At 44.9% G+C, this 21,196-nt stretch overlaps 1 protein-coding gene and 1 pseudogene across 1 annotated transcript in view; one reads left to right on the top strand and one right to left on the bottom strand.

Annotated features, from left to right (window-relative positions):
* The window catches only part of Arhgap26 (Rho GTPase activating protein 26), a 774,669-nt gene that overhangs the window by 593,459 nt on the left and 160,014 nt on the right, over nt 1-21,196 (bottom strand). The gene's annotated exons all lie outside the window — the stretch shown is intronic.
* Gm8302 (predicted gene 8302) lies at nt 10,454-11,369 on the top strand (annotated as a pseudogene).

Here is a 21,196-nt window from a genome sequence, read left to right as displayed (position 1 = left end):
CTCCCAGGGCTCACAACCACTACAGGAGCTGGGCTAGAAAGACTGTAAGATCCAGAGGCAGGGAAACTTTTCCAGGCACAAACAGGTGCACAAGTGAACTCACAGTGGTTGTAAAAGCATGTACAAGATCTGCGCAAGCTCAAGCCAGACCACATCCCAGGATGGTGTGGAGAGGTGGCCACAGAGCCCCACCTCTACATGAGGAACTACTGGTAAGTGATAGCTGCCAAAAGGTGGAGAGTCCACTTTCTTCCAGAGTGGAGGCTTCTGGTAGACTTACCATGACCTGGTAGAAACCCACACATCCAAGAATATGTGGGCAACAAAAAAATAGGACTTGATGAATTTACAAAAAGAAAAACACAAAATTTGGTGGACGAAGAAAATGGGGTTGATCTTGGAGAAGGTAGGAGGGAGATAAGCAAAATCAGTTCCCCTGTACAGAATTTTCTAGAAAGGAAATAAGCAGGAAGAAAGTAGTAATCAGTACAAAGTAAAGTATATGCATATTTTTTAAGTATTGCTAAACTAAATCAATTACTTTCCATCAGGTGAACTCCATCTTCTAGGTGTATCTCTCTCCGTGTTTATCTCTGTCTCTCTGTCTCTCTGCCTGTGCCTGTGCCTCTTTCTTGCCCTTACTTCTGCCTCTGCCTCTCCCCTCTGCCTCTCCCTCTCTCTATGGAAGCATACATTATTGAGTATACTGCATAGTAGCAGGCTGGGCAATGAGGTGGTTGGAACATGTTTGGCACTGTTAGAAGGTGTGACCTTGTTAGAGGAAGTGTGTCACTGTGGGCGTGAGATTAAAGACTCTCCCCCTCACTGCCTGGAAGATAACAGTTTGCTCCTGGCTTCCTTTTGGACGAAGGTGTAGAACTCTCAGCTCCTCTTGCACCCATGCCTGCCTGGTTGCTGCCATGTTCCCACCTTGATGATAATGGACTGAACCTCTGAACCTATAAGGCAGCCCCAGCTAAATGTTGTCCCAATGTAAGAGTTGCCTTGGTCATGGTGTCTTTTCACAGCAACAAAACCCTAACTAAGACAGGCAGTAACCCCAGTTTTCCTAATGCTTCCTTAGTCTTTAAAGAACATAGTTTAATAGACTGGTCTTGGAGCAGTCCTGGATCCCCAGGCCCCAAATTCCATGGTTGAGCCATTAGGGTCATCCACCACCCTTTTCCCCTGACTCAGGCAGACCCCCTACTCCACAGAAGATTGGTAGGTCGCTACTTAATGTTTTTCAGGGTGGGAAAACAAGGACACATGGCTGCCCCTGTGTGTCTGATATGTGCAGAGGGAAACCTCTGAAATCCGAGAGAAGCATGAATGAAGGCACTTACCAATTTATCATTTAACCCCTCCAGCCTTTTTCCCTCTGAGCATTAGAACAACTCCAGTGCCAGGAGAATACAAAACAATGCCCTCAGTGGCCTCCATGGGTACTGCATACATGTGGTAAACAGACAAACGTGCAGACAAAACATCCGTGTATATATAAAATAAAGTATTTATTGTACAAAAAGTACAGCATTTCACATAAATGTAGCAACCTTACACCTGCCAAAGCCCGCCCTCTATTTTCATTCAGCATGCAACTGTTTTGGTAAAGAGTAAACAATGCTAAATTACAACATTCAGTGCCCTCATTTAAAGGAAGAGGAAGGGGAAACTGGTCTGTCTGTTCAAATATTCACGTTTAAAACTCTTCAGCCCTCTCTGAGGAGTTAGATCTTTTTAATCTCGTCCTTAGCAATTTTGTAGTGTTATAACATGTCTTGTAGCGTTGAAAGCTGACCACTAAGGCTCTTCCCTTCACTGACCTAAAAATGTCCCTCTCCAACACCTCCTCTTTTTCCATTTGTTTGTTTGTTTGCTTGCTTTTCTGTCTTTTTTTTTTTTTCTTCTAATGCTATATCCCAAACTCAGGGCCTTGGAGGGCATATCCTGCTAGCTATTAACCACTGAGCCACATTGCCAGCCTCTTGTTTGCACTATTGGGGGGCGGGGCACATGATTCTGGGCTGAAGGTGGATATTTTTAAATGTCTGTACTTGAAGTTCTGGTTTCCCACTGTCACGTGTCTGGAGACAAGGATGTCCGCGGCCATGCTGACTGACTTCATTCTTCTTTCCTTTTCCTCTTCTGCAGATGGCGGTGCTGCTTGGGTACAGTTTTCTTCGTACTTAGTCTCAGTGGAGGTCGCTGGCTTTCACAAATGATTCAGTGCACAGACTTAGTGAGTATAAGCCATCATTCCTTCAGATGGTTTTCCTAGTTCTAACTCTGTGATTCTTCACTTGCGCCCTAGAGAATGAGACTGAAGGCTCTAATATTTCTCCATGCTGTATACGCCATTATCTTATTATTTTAAAATCTCGATTTGAATGACTTTAAATCCCTACTTCTATGTCCCCCGAGGAGGTGACAGCTGCTGGTTTTGTTGAGCTCTGTACACCACACTCTGACCTGCATGGAGACCATACATGTACAACTCAGAGAGCTGCCATCATTCTGTATAGCGTTACGGAGTGTTCTGAACACTTCCACTTTGATATATCCAGCTTTGTAAATACAGACTCCCTTCCAATCATGTCTGTCAACTCTTGTTGATCTACCTCCGCTGACCCGGAGTTGTTATCTGTGTGAGTTGATGTGAGCAGAATTAGTTTAATATTATTGGAAGTGATTCATCCTTTATTTTTAGTGGAGAGATTGACAAGCACTTACATAGTTCTTCTAGAGATTATTTTGGCCGTGGGGCTAATAAATGTTATCAGTGGTCAATGGCTGCAGCAAGGAAATCAATCACGAAGCTGAAATATGTGCCAAGAAAGAGTTGGCCACATGGCTCGTACAAAGGGAGGAGAGATAGAGAGAGATAAACAGGGATTAGACTTGAGTGTGAAGGTCAAATAAACAGGACTTACTAAAGGACTAGATGTTATGAGTGACTTTAAGACATTCCTGGGGTGGGGGTGGGGTGCAAACTTTGTCTTTTAATGAACTCAAAAGATTCAGATGAACCAAAAGATTCAGACAACTGGAGTGAGCTAATCTCTTAAGTTTGAGACTCCAGTTAGCTACTAAAGAAAAATCATCAAGAATGTGGCCAGATTCATGCCCAGAACTCTGGAGTTAAGGGCTTTGGAGATAAAGTCACAGATCTAGAGTCTTGGTATACAGTATAGAACAGGGTGATGTTTTAAAGCATAATTGATGAGATTAGTCAATGGTAGACAATAACATCGCCGGCATAGCAGGTAATCATTGTTATTACCATTATTGTTGTTGTTATTGTTAAAGGAAAGGAAGAGAAAAGGAAAGAGTTCCACTGAAGAAAGCGAAGATGGAGACAGGAGAGAACACTGGGAACAGCCTTAGACTGGCCAAACTCTTTGAGCGGAGAACAGCTCAACAAAAGAAAAGGCCAGAGATGATCCAGTGAACCAGGAAGAGAAGCCCAATCAGGAGGAGCGGTGTTAGGTGCTGTTGTGAGTTAAGGGTAATGAGAGAGGACCAACTATTGGCCTACACTGGGAGGTATGCATATGAATGATGGTCAGAGTCCTGCATTGCGGTGGAGGGTGGAGGTGATAAAGGGGAGGGGGGTCCAGACAGCAGGAAGGACAAAGGTTTGAAGTTTTACCGTGAATGGGGGATGACAAGGACAGTGGCAGGACGGGGGATGGGGACCAAGAGAGAGGAAGTGCCTCTGGTTTACTCTCAGAGCTACCAGGGCACATCTGGACACTAACTGGAGACCCGTCACCAAGCCTGTGGCCACAGCTGTCGTACAGAGCTGCCTATTCTTGCCTCGTTTTGTTTGTTTGTTTGTTTGTTGTTTTTTGTTCTTTGTTTTCCTTACTGTCTATGTCCCTAAAGAGGAGAAAAGGAAACAACGAACTAGCCTAGCTTGTTAATGATGCAATGATCAGTGAGAGCCAATCCCATTGTTATCTGATTCTAAAAAGGCTCCTCCTGAGTCTACATTTAACACCTGTGTAAAATGTTATTAACTGCAGAAGCCCTACCTAACGAGGCCATTTCCTCTGGGTGAGAGGATAGTCAATCCCTTCCGTGATAAATTACAAATGACTTTCCTATCACTCAAAGGTGTCACTCGTAAACTCAAGTCGCCTCTGCTTCTAAAAACACTGAATAGACTCTAGAGATAATAAATACAGAACTTAGCCAAAGACACTTCCATCTTCCTGGCTTCGTTAATATCATTGGTGTTATCTGGCTTTCCATTTGTGTACTCAAGGACGCCTCTGGATACCTCACTCTAGCTAATATGACCACGACCACTTTAAGATCTATCTCAGCACTGGAAAACCATAAGCACCACTGACCCGAAGTGGCCTCAGGATCTATGTTACAGATGTGAAGGTAGTCCACACCTCCGGCAGCTTCCGGCTACCAGGGATAGTTAGATTGCATAAGCAGGTGTCCGAGCAAAGTCCAAGAGGTTAATGACGAACGACTCTACTTTATCTGTGGCCAGGGAGGTGGACTCGGCACTGTCAGCACCAGGCAAACACACAGCAAAGCATTTCCCAAGAGAGATAAGTCAGAGAGAGGTGTGCCTGCTAGAAAGCTGGCCCTTTTCCTGGGGCTGTCTGCTGCTTTCCCAGGAATTGGCCTTATCTGGGCACAGTAATCACCCTCTGCGCCCCTGGCTTGCTTAGGTGAGCTAACAGTACTCTAAACAAAAGAAACACCCAGACATTTACATTTCTTCTGAAATCTGGTAAAAGGTCAGGCAATTCTCCCAAATCATGAACTAAGCCTGACATGTAAGTTAGAGGGGCTTAGCATGCAAGACCTTGGGTTCAAACCCTAGAACCATCAGAAAAGGATCACATTTCCCATCTGAAGTCAAAGCTTTGAAAGCTGTGACACTGGTTTCCAGACATGACATAGAGAAGCATTTATTTAAAGGTCATACTCCCATTATTCTCACTTTTGGGTCTAGAATTTTCCCAGTGATAAAACATCTGCAGAAATAGATACTTCCTAGTGTGTTACATGGTTTGGGATGCCGTCCCAACAGACAGACACATCATAGTGTTATCCCAGTAAGACTCTTCAAAATGAACAGGAGAAGAGAGCACTGTGCTTAAAAGTTAAGAAGAAATAAACCAGGGCACCCTTTGTATGTTCCTGTATATGTTGCCATCCTACCCCCAGGGAAGCAGAGTTTGTGTTCTCTTGCATAAAGTAATGTTCCTTTTCTGGTTTTCTGGTTCCTCTGTACGTGTGTGCATGAGGGCATGTGTGTGTGTGTGTATGTGTGTGCGTGCGTGTGTGTGTGTGTGTGTGTGTGTGCATGCGTGTGAGGGCATGTCTGTGTGTGTGTGTGCATGCGTATGAGGGCGTGTGTGTGTGTGTGTGTGTGTGTGTGTGTGTGTGTGTGTAGGGGTGATTCTGGATTCTTTCCTCAGTTGCTCTCAATCTTACTTTTTGAGATGGGGTCTCACTAAACTTGGCTGGCAGCAAGCCCCAGTGGTCCTGGCTTCATTTCTCCAGAGCTGGCATTGCTGTGACATTACTGTGACTAGTGACAGCTGCTTCTTCTTCTTCTTCTTCTTCTTCTTCTTCTTCTTCTTCTTCTTCTTCTTCTTCTTCTTCTTCTTCTTCTTAAACTTCTTCTTCTTCTCCTTCTCCTTCTCCTCCTTCTCCTCCTTCTCTCCTTCTCTCCTCCTCTTCTTCTTCTCCTCCTCCTCCTCCTCTTCTTCCTCCTCCTTCTCCTCCTTCTCCCTCTCCTTCTTCAGGAAGCTCTTTACTAACTGAGCCATCTGCTCAGGCTCTTCTCTGCCATCTTAAGCACTGGAAATGGCAACTCCTCCACACTGACCTTTCCACACAAGTATGAGAAAACCTCACTTCCAGTATCTAAAACCTAAATGGCTGCCTGGGCCAAAGTTGCAGAGGAGTGGGAATACAGAAGTGTCTAGGAGAAGGCCTGATGCACAGACTACAAGTCCTCCCTGGGAAAGCACTGGCAAACAACAACCAGAAACAAGATCTGGGCAAGAGCTAGGCCTTTCTTTCCCCACGTAGGAATATAAAAACTAAGTCCTACCATACCCTACCAAAAATATCTTTTTCATTCTCTATGACTGAAAATTTTACCTGTGAAAATTCAACCATCCATTTCTTATAGAAGAAAAAAAAAGGAAAATATTAATAAGGATCAAATAAAGAATCTTCTAAACAAACAACATGAAACACAATGGAAGACAGGCCTGGAGGTATGGGACCTACAGTTCCAGCTACTCAGGAGGCTGATATGGGATCAAAAGTTCAAGGCCAGCTTGAATAGCTTAATGAGGCCTTGACTCAAAATTTAATTTTAAAAAATGTTTAAGAAAGGGGTGTAGAGGGGTGCAACTCGGCAGTAGAGTGCTTACCTGGTGTACAAGAGGCCCTAGCATCAATTCCTAAAGCCAGTACCAGGAAACAAAACAAAAAAGCCAGGTGTGGTGGCATATACCTTTAATCCCTGTATAAGTAGGCATGGGGACATCTGGTCTACCTAGTGCTTTCCAAGTCACCCCAAGTTACACATTAAAACCCTGCCTCAAACAGAAAACAAACAAAACAAAAAGGGAAAATATATAAAGGAACAGTATATTAATTTGGCAACACAAAAATTTTTAATCTCTTTATGATATGACTTGAAATAAAGAAGACATGCAACCTAGTAAGGTGCATGGAAACTGTTATATTGCTGTCAATGGCTCCTTTAGAATTGCAGACCAGCAGGAAATATACAACCGAACACAGACACAGGAGAACCACATCTACTAGCAACTTACTAAAACCACCAAAATGTTCTATGTGCAAATGAAAAGAAGCTTAATTTTATTAAAAACCTAGCAAATGCAAGCATTTTAAAAATGATATTTATCAATTATATTTTTTAAATATTTTAAGTACAATAATATTAAGTGCTCATAGAAGCATGAAAAAAAAAAAAAAACCAACCCAGTTCTGTGTTGCTACTGGTAATGTTTGTTCATTTAATTGTTTAGAGAACATTGTCTTAATCTCTGGTCTGCTGAATCCACACAGCTAAATCTTTAGAGCATAAAGTCAGAGCATGTTTCAAAGATATACACAGGGCTGGGGTGGAGCTCACTGCGCAGAGTAATTGGCTAGCGTGCAGGATGCCCTGGGGTTAACCCCTACCATTTCAGGAAGGGGTCATGGTAGTACATGCTTCTAATCTCGGCACTCGGGAAGTAGACACAGGAGGATCAGATGTTCAAGGTCATCTTCTGATACTTAGCAAGTTCAAGGGTAACCTTGCTAGAAACCCTGTTTAGGAGGGAGGAAGAGAAGAAAGAATGGGAGAGACAATGCATGTATACAGTAATGCCATCTAATAAATTGTTAAAATAAAAGTATTATATACTGTTATGGACCAATAGGGTTTATCAAAATGCATTCACACAATGTCACCTAGTAACTAATTCCTTATGGAAAAAAGGGAAGGGCCCCAACTATAACAACACTTCATGTCTAAGGCTCAGAAGTGACCATGACAAGACTTTCATCTGAATAGTGAGGAAAAACCATTTCTCATAGGTGGAAACAATTTTACAATTGGAAACTATTGAGCACAATGTTTCTGGGTCTGGTGAGTCTGATATAACCTAATCACTGTACTGTGCACAGGGCCGTGCTCTGAGTAAACTTGGACTGGTCGCATCTGTCTCATTTGTACTTTCACAATAGCTGTACGAAATGCTGGGAAGGTACCAGCCTGTGATAAGGAGCTGGCTGGTACAGCCCGGGCCCTGTTCCAACCTAGAAACAAGATGTCCTCTAATGCCTTCTCCCAGGGACTCAAATAGACCTGAGGTATAAAGCCCATGCCAAGCTGCTTTCTGGGTCTCTTGACACTATGTAAAACAGACACATGCAGGTAAGATTCCATTACCCCCAGGCGGCTTTTCTGTGCCTTAATGGACTAGTTCATAATGAACTAGACGTCTATGGACCCCCTACACTTATCATGGGTAATCAATCCACGGTATGCATGGGTGCTCTATCTCACTGCACACAGACAAGTTGGAATATGGTATCTGTGAACATACTTTACACTGAGATGCTCAGGAAGAATGGGGGAAGTTAGCATTTCAAGGAAAGACAACACAGAAGAGAAATAAGACTTAACAAGGGCTAACTTCTGAAGGATTGGCCTAAGTAAAATATGAGAAAGAGCATTTAGTCATGAAGCAGCCTTGGGTACTGTCAACAAAATAGTAAAGCCTATTTGCAACTAAATGCTTTTAGCAGATAGGAGATGTGATTACATTTTTTTTTCTTCCTATCTAAATATGGCAAGAACAGAGTGGTGGTGGTGTACACCTTTAATCCCAGCACTTGGAAGGCAGAGGCAGGTGGATCTCTGTGAATTCGAGGCCAGCTTGATCTACAGAGGTAGTTCCAGGACAGCCAGGGCTACACAGTGAAACTCTGTCATGAAAAACTAAGATGATGAGAATCATCATTATCATCATCATCATCATAAAAATAATAAATGTGTCAAGAAAACAGCATCAAAGAAACTGAAGAGTTGACAACAGTAACAAACATGAAACACTAGGTATTCTTCCTAATACCTTGCTTAGAACACCACATTTGGCCGGACAGTAGTGGCACATACCCTTAGATCCAGCATTTGGAGGTAGAAAGGCAGGTGAATCTCTGTGATTTTTGAAGTCAGTCTGGTCTACAAAGTAAGTTTCTGATCAGTCAGGACTACACATTGAAACCCCATCTCAAAGAACTGAGAGAGAGAGAAAGAGAGACAGAGACACAAAGAGAACAGAGAGAGAAAAAGATGGAGACAGAGAGACACAAAGAGAATAGAGAAAGAAAAAGACAGAGACAGAGAAACAGAGACACACACAGAGAAAAGAGAGGGGGAGGGGGAGGGGAGGGGGAGGGAGAGGGAGAGGGAGAGGGAGAGGGAGAGGGAGAGGGAGAGGGAGAGGGAGAGGGAGAGGGAGAGGGAGAGGGAGAGGGAGAGGGAGAGGGAGAGGGAGAGGGAGAGGGAGAGGGAGAGGGAGAGGGAGAGGGAGAGGGAGAATGAGAATGTTCCAGCATGCACAGGTCATCAGGTCATATGCTGTCAAGACTGGAATACAAACAAACAAATCCTATTGAGAGCCAGGTGCTCTTGGGTATGTGTATACCCGTGTATGCCCCTAACAAAAAGCTTCCTGCATTGGTTGTTTTCTTTTTTCTTGTTTTGTCTTGAGGTTTCATTTTGTCAACTTGACACATGCTAGAGTTATCTAGGAAAATGGAACCTCAACTAAGAAAATGTCTTCATCAGATTAGCCCATGGGCAAGTCTGTGGGGGTACTTTCTTGATTAATGATTGACATAAGAAGACTCAGCTCAGATTAGAAAGATGGCTCAGTGGTTAAGAGCACTGACTGCTCTTCCAGAGGTCTTGAGTTCAATTCCCAGCAACCTCATAGTGGCTCATGACCATCTGTAATGGGATCAAATGTCCTCTTCAGGTGTGTCTGAAGACAGCTACAGTGTACTCATATAAATAAAAGAAATAAATCTAAAAGAAAAAGAACTCTTAAGTTCTCACCTTTCTTACTCTCTAGTCCTCCTTCTCTCTTTCCCTTCCCCCATCTCTCCATATGGCCATGGCTGGTCTCTCTCTCTCTCTTTCTACCTTCTCTCCTTTCTCCCTGCCTTTCTACAATAAAGCTCTAAAACCATTAAATAAACAAACAAATAAATAAACAAATAAATAAATGAGGAAGGAAGGAAGGAAGGAAGGAAAGGGAAAGGAAAGGAAGGAAGGAAAGAAGGAAGGAAAGAAGGAAGGAAGGAAGGAAGGAAGGAAGGAAAGAAAGAAAGAAAGAAAGAAAGAAAGAAAGAAAGAAAGAAAGAAAGAAAGGAAGAAAGGAAGGAAGAAGGGAAGAAGGGAAGAAGGGAAGAAGGGAAGAAGGGAAGAAGGGAAGAAGGGAAGAAGGGAAGAAGGGAAGAAGGGAAGAAGGGAAGAAGGGAAGAAGGGAAGAAGGGAAGAAGGGAAGAAGGGAAGAAGGGAAGAAGGGAAGAAGGGAAGGGAAGGAAGGAAAGGAAAGGAAAGGAAAGGAAAGGAAAGGAAAGGAAAGGAAAGGAAAGGAAAGGAAAGGAAAGGAAAGGAAAGGAAAAAAGAAGACCCAGCCATTCATTGTCCATGGTGCCTACCCTAGGCAAATGGTCCATGAGGAGGCCAGGGATGGTAGCGCACACCTTTAATCCTAGCACTTGAGAGCCAGAGGTAGGTGGATCTCTGTGAGTTCAAGACTGGCCCTGTTTACATAATGGACTCCAGGACAGCCAGGGTTACATAAAGAGACCCTGTCCAAAGAGCAGCAGCAACAACAACAATAACAACAAACCCAAACAAAAAAAGAACATGGGGCTTCCTCTTCTTTGGGAAAACACCAAATGGCAGATGACAGCCAGTGCAGCGAGGGCCCAGAGGACCAGGGACCCAGGATTAGGAGGCCATGACAGCTTCCAAGGCAGTTGTCTTAGGGGCTGCAGTCCTGCTCAAGGCCATGGCTGTGGCTGTGGTCAAGGCCACAGGCTAGTGGAGGTAAAGGAGTGGATCGCTGGGCCGCCTGGTTAAGGACATGAAGATCAAGTCCTTGGAGGAGATCTACCTGTTCTCCCTGCCCATTAAGGAGTCTGAGATTACTGACATTTCCTGGGTGCATCCCTAAAGGATGAGGTTCTGAAAATCATGCCAGTGCAGAAGCAGACTCGGGCTGGCCAGCGGACCAGGTTCAAAGCTTTTGTCCCTATTGGGGACTACAATGGTCTTGTTGGTCTTGGTATTAAGAACTCCAAGAAGGTTAACACTGCTATCCGAGGGGACATCATCTTGGCCAAGCTTTCCATCGTTCCTGTGTGGAGAGGCTACTGGGGGAACAAGATTGGCAAGCCCCACACTGTTCCATGAAAGGTGACAGGCCACTGTGACTCTGTGCTGATGCATCTCATCTCTGCTCCCCAGAGGCACTGTCATTGTCTCTGCTCCTTCTTGTGCCCAAGAAGCTCCTGATGATGGCCGGTATAGATGACTGCCACACTTCAGCCAGAGGCTGCGCTGCCACCCTGGGCAACTTTGCCAAGGCCACCTTTGATGCCATCTCCAAGACTTACCTGATTCCCGACCTCTGGAAAGAGACTGTGTTCACCAAGTCTCCTTATCAGGAACTCACTGATCATCTTGTGAAAACCCACACCAGAGTCTCTCTTCAGAGGACCCAGACTCCAGCTGTGGCTACCACATAAGCGGTTTTAATACAAGAAAAATAAATGAATTAAGTCTGGGGGTGGGGGAGAAAGAAAGAACGAACCTGGGGAACAAGCCAGGAAGCAGCAATCTTCTGTGGCCCCTGCTTGACTTCCTCGATGATGGACTATGGCTGGGTTACATAAGCCAAATCAAGCCTTTCCTCTCCAGGTTGCCTCAGGTCAATGTTTTAGCACAACAACAAAAATCAAAGACAGAAGTTGGTCCAGGAATGGTGCACTGCAGTGACAGACCTGACCATATTGTTTTGGAAAGGGCTATGGGAGTGTTTAAAACTTTGAGCTTGGAGAAGCCACTGAGCACTCAAAACTTAATGGAATTATCTGTGAAATCTTGGAAGATAATGCTGAGAGAGGAATGTAGATGCTGGGAGCCTGGCTTTTGAAATTTCAGAGAAAAGCACAAACCTCTTTCAGAGCCATTCATGTGATACCTTGTTTGGGGGGGTTTTGTTTTGGTGTATGTGTGTGTGTGTGTGTGAGAGAGAGAGAGAGAGAGAGAGACCCTATTTTAAGACTCTGTAGTTTCTGTTCAGCTAGGGCTGAAGAATCAGCTGTGATTAACAAGAGAGCAGCATCACTAGGGTGAAATCCTCGGGGAAGTGTTTCCTCAGAGTCAGCATGGAGAAGCTGTGACCATGTGGATTCAAGGCTACGATGTCTCAGGTCAACAGCTGAGCCTGATGAAGTAGAAGAGTCTCCCACATGATACTGGTTTTGGCCTTATGAACACTGTAGAACTGAACAAGTTATAAGTCCCTGAGAAGCCCGGAGAGATGCAAGCCCAGCTGGAGTGAAGACACCAGGATAGTGGAGATGCCAGAGCTGTAAAGTGACTGACTGCCAAGGCCAGCATCAGGTAAGGAAGAGAGCATACTGGACATGCTGTGTGTGCTGTCAATGGCAGAACCATAGAAGTGGAATGGCTCAAGCTCTTTGAAGGCCAGAAGATCATGAGCCCCAGCCTAGGGACACAGATTTTTACATAGTTGGATTTTGGTTTTGCTTTGATCTGATTGTAACTGTGCCCTGGGGCTCTTCCCTCTTGGAAGTAGAAAGAGTAGAAAGTATGTAACTTACTTTGGATTTTACAGGAGCCCACAGTTGAAAGACTTTGGATATTTTAAAGAGACAGAGCTTTTAAAGTGTTGTTGGAAATTTTCAAGAGCATGGGGCATTTACAAGTTGGAACAAGTTGTGATTTTTGAAATTAGCATGAGACCTTGGGAATGAACAAGAGAGGAAAGGTTATGATTTAATAGTTATGTGTTTGTGCGGCAAGTTGGCAAGAGGTCACTTTCCTTGAAATTGAGGAGGAAAAGCAGTTAGGTTAACGTGAGCGTCTCTTTTTCTGGAAATCTTAGGTATACTCCACCCCAGCAATGGCGATCACCAGATTCCATCAAGTGAGCTACTAGCTGAGCCTGTTCTCTGAAGACAGGGTCAGGAGGCTAAGGGAAGGTTACTCCTTAGAGATTTTCAATCTCTTTCCCAAGAAAGCCCTCCCTCTTGGTGAGTACTTATGCATCAATGAACAAGAATGACCAGCTCAATCCAGGGATGGTGGTGCACGCCTCAGATCCCAATACTTGGGAGGTGGAAACAGGAAGACCAGGAGTTGGAGATGATCCTTGGATATACAGTGAATTTGAGGCTAGCATGGAATATGTGTCTAAAATAATAAGAGGAGGGCAGGAGATGTGGCTCATCTGGTAGAATGCTCACCTAGTGCTTAGGAAGTTCTAGGTTCCCCTAGTACCATATGAACTGGGCATGCAGGCACATATGTACAGCCCAAGAACTCTAAAGGCAAAATGAAGATCAAGAGTTCAAGGACAGCTTCAACTACATACTGAGCTTGAGGTCAACCTGGACTATATGAGACCCTGTCACAAAATTAGCGAACTTGTTAATTAAATATTAATATTTGTTATTAATTATTTAATGAATTATTAATTAAAATAAATAAGAAGGAAAAAAGACAGACCTAGAGCTCCAGTGAATCTGATGACTTCCAACAGCGGCAAGTGACCTGAAGCAGCGAAGCAGAGAGCATGATCAGCAGTGACCAGTGGGATGGACATTCTGGACACCATGGTGGCATAGGTCTAACCTGAGAAAGGATCCTATGAATGCAAATCAGAGCAACAGTCAGCATCTGAGACCTGGGGACAGAGTTTCTGAAGCAAGTAAAGGATTCTGTGTGGAGACCTAGGGAGGAGTGAGCAGGAGGAACCTGATCAGAAAAAGCGCATGATGTAACTGGAACAGGAGAAAGGTGGGTATCGGCAGATGGGGACAGAGAAGTCAGCAGGGACCAGTTGAGGCAGGATTCAACTGACTTCAGCATTGTACAGCGTCAATCTAGATGCAAAGGAAAGCCATCGACCTGGTTTTCAGCAAGGGTACCACACAGCCTTTGGTCCAAGTCTGGAGACAGATTTGCAGGCTGCCTCTGTTTAAACACAAAGATAATGCCTAGCTCTTTTGCAGCAGGGAAGAGCTCTAAGTAGAGAATCAGAGTGCCTGAAGATGCTGAGTGGAAAAATCAAAAGGAAGCAACCGCAATACTTAGACTGTCTATTTGGTCCTATCCCCATGCAAGTCCTGTGGAGGCTCACTCATCTCCATACAGGACACATATGCAATCTGACATATTAAACAGTGCAAAGGTGGGCAGGGGGGAAGCACATACACATATAACTCCACTTCTTGGAGACCATTGTCTTGTTTGAGGCCCCACAGAAAGCAGCAAAACTTTCTTTTCAAAAAGAAAGAAAGAAAGTAGGTCAGGGCTCTTCTGTCCGGTAGCTGGGGGGCGCACTGGGCAGCCTCCAAAAGCAACTGCCCCATTTGGAGGTCTCGATTGAGCAATTCCAGTGATGTCAGCGGTGAGGGGCCCCAGGAGCAGAAGACTTTCCGAACCTGCCCTCGGTCGTGGTTTTCCTGGTAACTTTTTCAGACCATTCCTTCCTGTCCTGTGCTTTATTTATTTATCCCATGTGTTTACTTTCTCGACAGTCTTTTCCCAAACAAGGCTTTGAGTTTCCAGGTCACCGTGTCCCACCAGGACATGCACAGATGTGGGATGCACTTGAAGATAAAACGAGCCATTCCTGCCATGGCTGAACACTGGCTGCCACCCACAACAGGGTCCCTCACTCAGCCTGCAGCCTTGAAAAATCTTCCATCTGTAGGAGCCAATCTTCCTTCTGTGAAGGTCATGCCACGGGAAGAGCAGGTCCTCCCAACCTTTACCACCAAGATGTCCCTTGCTGACACAGACAACAGGACAAAGGGGTCAACATGACGTCCACAGACCCCGAGAAACTTGCTTCAGTTTCTTGTTTTTCTTCTGAGGGCACCAGCAATTTCCTTTCCACTCAATTCATTCTCGGGTCTCTCGCAACAGTCTGCTGCTGCCATGGTAATAGGGATCAGCAATGCTGCTCTGAGGTTAGTGCTTGCCATGGCCCACTGCCCAAGGGTTCTGGGCCTCAGCCCCAGTAGCTCTGCTTGATCTGGGCCAACAGCCTGGACACCACCAGAAACACAAGGACTGACTGAAGTTCCAGGCAAGATTGATGTCCCTCGTTCCTCTACCAGATCCCAACAAATTAGAAAAGCAAAAAGCTCCCTAGAAAACCAAACCACAAACCTTTGAACTCGCCTTTTCTGAAACTAAAATTGATCTTTTTATGCTTCTGAAACCACAAGCAAAAAACTTGGTCTCAGCTCTGGGCTGATCTCTGTTGTCTCTTCCATCCTTCAGGGTCATGTTGGGGCATTCCAGTACTCCAAGGCTGGTACCCAGAGGGCTGGCTACAGTGATGTTGCAAAAGATACTGTTCGTAAAATGCTGGAGCATATGCATGGTCAAAGGGAAAGATGCTCTCTGTCTCTTACTCATTTTTTAGTATGGATTAATTATTGTAATGCACTTAGGCATACAGTAGGCCTTCAACACTGATTTGCTAAGTTAACCAACGACTGAATTTTCTGAACTCTTACCAGGTGTGCTCTAGGCACCGTTCAGTGTTACACGTGTATCTCAAATTTTATAATGGGATTTCTGTTACACACAGGAAAACACTTAATTCCCCTTTACTACCTGCAAGGCCTTATCACAAACGTTTGACTCGACTGATTCTCATGATAGTCCTACAGGAGGACCTAAAATGATCCGGGCACAGCTTAACTTCCGGGACCTATGAATGACAGCTTATTTAGAAAGGGGGTCTTTGCAGATATAATTAAGTTACGGGTCTTGAGCTGACATTATCCATAATCCTATCTTAAACCCAATGACAAGTATTTTATAGGATAGAAAAAGGCTGTGTGAAGATCAAGATAGAGAACAGAGAGGAGCTTCCACAAGCTGATGGCCACCTAGAGCCACAACTCCACGAAGCAAGAGAATTTCCCCTGGATCCTCCAGAGGGGATATGACTGTGCAGCACCCTGAGTTTAAAGAGTAAGTCTACTGCAAAAACTATAGCTGTGTGGCAGCCTAGAAATCCCATGTCCCTCCCTGCAAGACACTGGACACAAAAGGTGAAGTGACTGGCTGGAGCACACATCCTTGCTCTCAACAACTACAGTCATTCCTGGAATATATTTATTTTTGAACACCTTAAATGCTGGGAATATGGCTCTAAACAAGAGTTTAGGTTTCACGTGAAGCTTAAAGAGAGCTGATGTCCCAAGAGGGTGAAGAACTTGTCTAAACAAGTTCGAAAATGTTTGACTTGACTGATTCTCATGATAACCCTACAGGAGGCTGTGTTTCACAGTTGACAGAGCTAGGATTTGAAGTCAGATACCTGCTTCCACGGAACTCAGTAGAGCCAAGTGTGAGCCAGAGCCCTTGTAAATCATAACCATAACAAGAACATTAACAACAAAAGAGAGAGCACAGTGGACGCCAGTCATGGTCCTGTGCTGGCCAGTGGGACCCATCTTGTAATAGTATAGGGAATGGTACATGCAGGGGCACCGATTGGCCTCCTATGAGGCAGAGGCGGAGTCCCTCCTCTACCCACGATGCCAAGAGGGTTCAACATCTGGGAACAGCACCAAGGAATGGGTGGACACTGATACCGCCCTTCCAGATGGAGAACAGGCTCAGACATTTGACCTAACCCTGCCAGCAGCAAGGGCAGGTCTGCTCCTAAGTTTGTCCAAGAATAATCTATATTCCACCTGAAAAACAAAATGACTTATTAAGTGAAAACAGACGTCACTTTCCCGCTCTGGGGGCTACAATTTTGAGTGGTGTATCTGTATTTTCAATGAAGCAGAGATGTTGGGTCCTGGGACTTCCGACACCTAAAGACAAACACATTTGAGAGGAGGAAGGTGCCAGAATGAACCAGAAATGTGTGTTTTTAATTTAGTTTGCTTCCTTGGAGAGAGAGGGGGAAAAAAATAGTTACATGAAAAAAGGAAAAGAAAGAGAAAAGGGTAGCTTAACCTTAACAAATGTATAATTTCCTTTTCTGAATTGAATTTTAACTAGGTCAGTTGCAAAAGCAAAGGAAAGGGGGGAGGGCAAAAAGGAGGCAAACAAAAGGGAGGAAAAAAAATAGTGACAAGGGACTATAGCTCGAGATGCGGGGACACAGCAGAGAGAAGCTAAAGACTCCACAAGCAGGCAGAGGAGTCACTGAAGGGCACATAGTGTTTTTCTGTGTGTGCTTTCCGAATGACTCTCCCTCCACCTGGGTTCTAGCACCCTGCCCTGAGGCCTCTGCTCAGGGGACTGGCTCTGTCAGTCTGCTGAAGGGGCAGGAGGCTATCAGTTTACAAGAGAGGAAGCAGAGGAAGGGGAAAGAAAGCAGACAAATTACTAAATGAGAAAGCCAATTACCCAGGGCACTATACTTCAAGCTGTCAGCAGGCCACCTTTGGGCAGAGCAGATCAGAGACTTCTAGACTCTGTTGCCATCTGGACTGTCCAACGAGATGACCTGGCAGATACTTCCTGGCACATTCGCATCAGCTCGCTGCCTTAGCATCCAGAGCAGCATCTTCACACAGGAGACTAGCCCCATACCACCACCAGGTTCCAACAGCCGAGGGGCCCTCCAAAAAGAGCTGCCCAAGAGTCACATGGACTTCTGATCTGAACAACTACAGGCTGATCTGCAGCCATGTCTGACTTCTCTAACAGCATGCAATGTCAAAGGCCAAGAACAACAGACATTTGGGCCAGTCAGGAAGCTGAGAAGGATGCAGACTCCATAAAGGACTTTCTCTGGTTGCCAAGGACTAGTACATGCAAGCAATCACACTCAGAATCATTTTTAAATTTTATTTCTTTTATTTTATAAATTATATTTCATTTTTACTTTATTTTTAATACTTCAATTCATTAATTATGTCTGAGCATATCTATATGCAGGAAACATATAAAGTCAGAAGAGGACATTGGAACTCAAGTTGCAGGTGGTTGAAAGCCACCATGTAGATGCTGAGACTAAACCTGGGTGAGTGGCTTAGAGCCCTTGCTGCAAAAGCATGAGGGGCTGAGTTCAAATCCCCAGCGTTTATGTAATAATATGGATATGGTCATGTGCATGCGTTTGTTACCCCAGCACTATGGGATTGGGGGATGTGGGAGACAAGATCAGATCAGACCTGTCCAGCTCTGAGTTCAGTGAGAGACAAGGGAATAAGGCAGAAAGTGACTGATCAGGACATCTTGACATCCCGTGGCCTCTGCATGCACATGTGCGGATGTGCACATGCAGCTACAGTGTGCCTATGCACTACAAACACATACACACAGACCTAGACATGCACACTCACACAACAGAATTCACACATGAGCTTAGAGAAACGGCTGAGTCTATAAAATTCTTCCCATGAAAGCTTGAACTGAGATCAGAGCCCCAGCATATTAGTCAGCGTAAGCACTCCTGGAACTTCTTGTGATGAAACGTAGACCAGCGATTGCAAGCAAGACTCAGTCTCTCTGCTAGGCAATCTGGGGGAGGAACTGTGTGAGCATGGCACATTTATTATTTTCACACATCATTCTTTGCTTCAAATATTACCCTTACTGAGTGTGGTGGTCTGGATGGGAATGCCCCATAAGCTCTCATATATGTGAATACTTGGTCCCTAGTTGGTGGAGCTTTTGAAAAATTAGAGAGGTGTCACTGGGGTAGGCTTTGAAGTTTTAAAAACTTATGCCATTCCTAGTCTCTGTCTCTGTCTGTCTCTGTCTCCCTCCTTCCCTCCCTCCCTCCCTCCCTCCCTCCCTCCCTCCTTTCTTCCCTCCTACTTGCAGATAAGATGTGAGCTCTCAGCTACTGCTTCAGCTCCATCCTGCCTGACTGCTGCTATGCTCCCCACCAAGACAGCCATGGACCCTAACCCTCTGGAACTGTAAGCAAGGCCCCAGTAAGTCCTTTCTGCTATAAGCTGCCTTGTGTCTCTGCACAGCAATAGAACAGTAACTATGACAGAGTTATGTGATCGATGACCAACTTCGCTCCATGTGAGTAACCAGTCAGCTTGAATCTGTGCCCTGTGTGTAAGTACCTGATTGCTGTGAGTGTACTATTGGTAAGACAGACCTGCCATGCAGGCTAGTGGCTTCTCATACCTGCTCAAGGGGTTCCTCTTGAGCCTGCCACGATTCATTCAGAAGGACCAGGATGAGTGGGGCATGGCTGTCACAGTACTTGTTCACTGTCATTTTACATTATACCATCACGACCCATTAGGAAAAAATATAGTAGTTCTGGACTTACCAACCCCCATATCTCACTGCAGGCAAGGCAGACTCAAAGATCCACTGTGTTTGGCACAGAACTCATGGACAGAGGGGCAGCTTCCTTCTCTCATTCCAAACATAGCCCAGCTGATTTCCACTTTCCCATGGCACCCCAGGAAGTCTCCAGTCACCTGCCACCTTTTCTTCTTCAGCTCTTCATGGTTTCTAGACTCCCTTACGGCTCTTTCCTAATAATCCATGTTCCATTACACAGCAGTGCTTGGACCTCGATCACTCTCCTCCCCACAGCTATTCAAGGATCAAAAGCTTGCATGAAAGAAGGATGCCAACTCCCGTTCAAGATTTGCACGTATTGTATAGCTCCACAGCGGAATTTGGGAAATAACCGGAATCAAACCACATCGATCCTCGAACATTCTCCCAAGGAATTCTAGTTTCTTCCTAGACAACATTGAGGCAAACACAAAGGCACCACTATATAATTCAGTTCCTGCTCTGTGGATCCAACTTAACCAAGAATGGAATGGCCAGGAGGAAATCCTGTCTGATGGCTATTAACAGATTCTACTGTGCGTTAAGAAACAACTGACTTCCTAGAAGGTAGAAGTCTATGTGCAGCATCGATCATGTTGAATGGAAAGCCAGCTGTGGGAAAGCATCCACTGGCCCTACAGACAGATGTTATATTTTTCATTTGCGTATGGGGGAAAGCTACCCTTGATCCTGGCTCCCCTGTCCACCTACCAGTTTTCAACTGTGCTCAGCATGTGTCTGTCCTAATAACACCTCCAGACCCTTTCTGTAGATTGGGATTTCAGATCATGAAGAATAAGTATCACTGGGTGTGGTCTGTGGTGCACATCTATCCGGCACTTGGGAGGCTGGGGTATTAGAAACTGACATGAGCTTGAGAACAGCCTGGACTACAAAATGAGACCATGTCTCAGAAAAGGAGAGCTTCCCCTTCTGGCTCGGGAAATGACTCAGGTCAAGCAAGCATAAGGGACAGAGTTTGGATTCCAAGCATCCGCACATATGAACAGAACGGCACATGCCTGTAATCCCAGGACTCTAAAGGCTAAGGTGGGATGCAAAGACTGTAAGGTCAGCCTGGGCTTATGGATAGGCTCTCTTTATGGTTTCATTTTGAGATTAAAAGCCTCGCTAAATCGCTCAGCCTGTCCTTGAACTCACAATCCTTCTGCCTCAGTCTCACAAGTACCTGGAATTATGAGCCTGAGCCACACAGTCCTCTTTCATCCCTACTTTGGCTCTGCCTTTTAATAAAGAGAAGAGAAACACAGTGAGATTGGGTGGTTCCACAGGTAAAGGATGCACACGGAGGAAGGAGAAGACCAACTTCTCAAAGTTGTTCTCTGACCTCCACACATAAGCTATGATGTGTGCCCGCCACACGCCGAAATAAATAATAAAAAATATATAAATAAATAAATATGTTTTTTAAGGAAAAGAAACAAATAAAGGGGGGAGGAGAGAGAAACAATAAAAGCCTCCAAAAATTTCACAACCACTAGGACGGCCATCATAGTTTTCTGGGTTTTCAAATACTTAGATGGAGGCAGAATGAAAAAGGAAAGAGAGGAAATCACTCAGCCTGGCTGTGGCTGACTGTGGACCACAGCAAGTTGGCTTGAAACCTCCTGACAGCTAATGTGGTCTCTGGCAGTACTAGGGCCAGGGTGAGCTGGGCTGGACAACCACCTTGGCGGGGAGACATTTTCAACCTCTCTCTGTTCTCTTGATTTATAGAACACGATTTCTTAGAATAGCCCCAGCAGCTGATACCAACAGGAAGAAAATCCTCCAAAGTCTGAGAGCCCTGTCATCCACTCAGGCTACAGCAGAGACTTCGCAGGTCTTAAGTCCTGTGACTATTTTTAACCACCTCCGCTGGTCATCTCTGTCACTTGTTTTGTCATAGTCAGCAGGCTTTCTCACTTCAGTGAGAGAATAAGGAACATGTGGATTCTTCCAGCTGTTCTACTGAAACGGAAGACCCAGGGACTTCCTATACAAATACAATACAAGGGTGGGATGGGAGTTCTGCCTGTAAGAGATGAAGCCAGGCTTTAAGTCAAC

This window comes from Mus musculus, chromosome 18 (assembly GCF_000001635.26).
Source record: "Mus musculus strain C57BL/6J chromosome 18, GRCm38.p6 C57BL/6J".
NCBI classification, from domain to species: Eukaryota; Metazoa; Chordata; class Mammalia; order Rodentia; family Muridae; genus Mus; species Mus musculus.
Note: the sequence above shows the minus strand (reverse complement) of the source record. Positions and strands in the feature narration are given on the sequence as shown.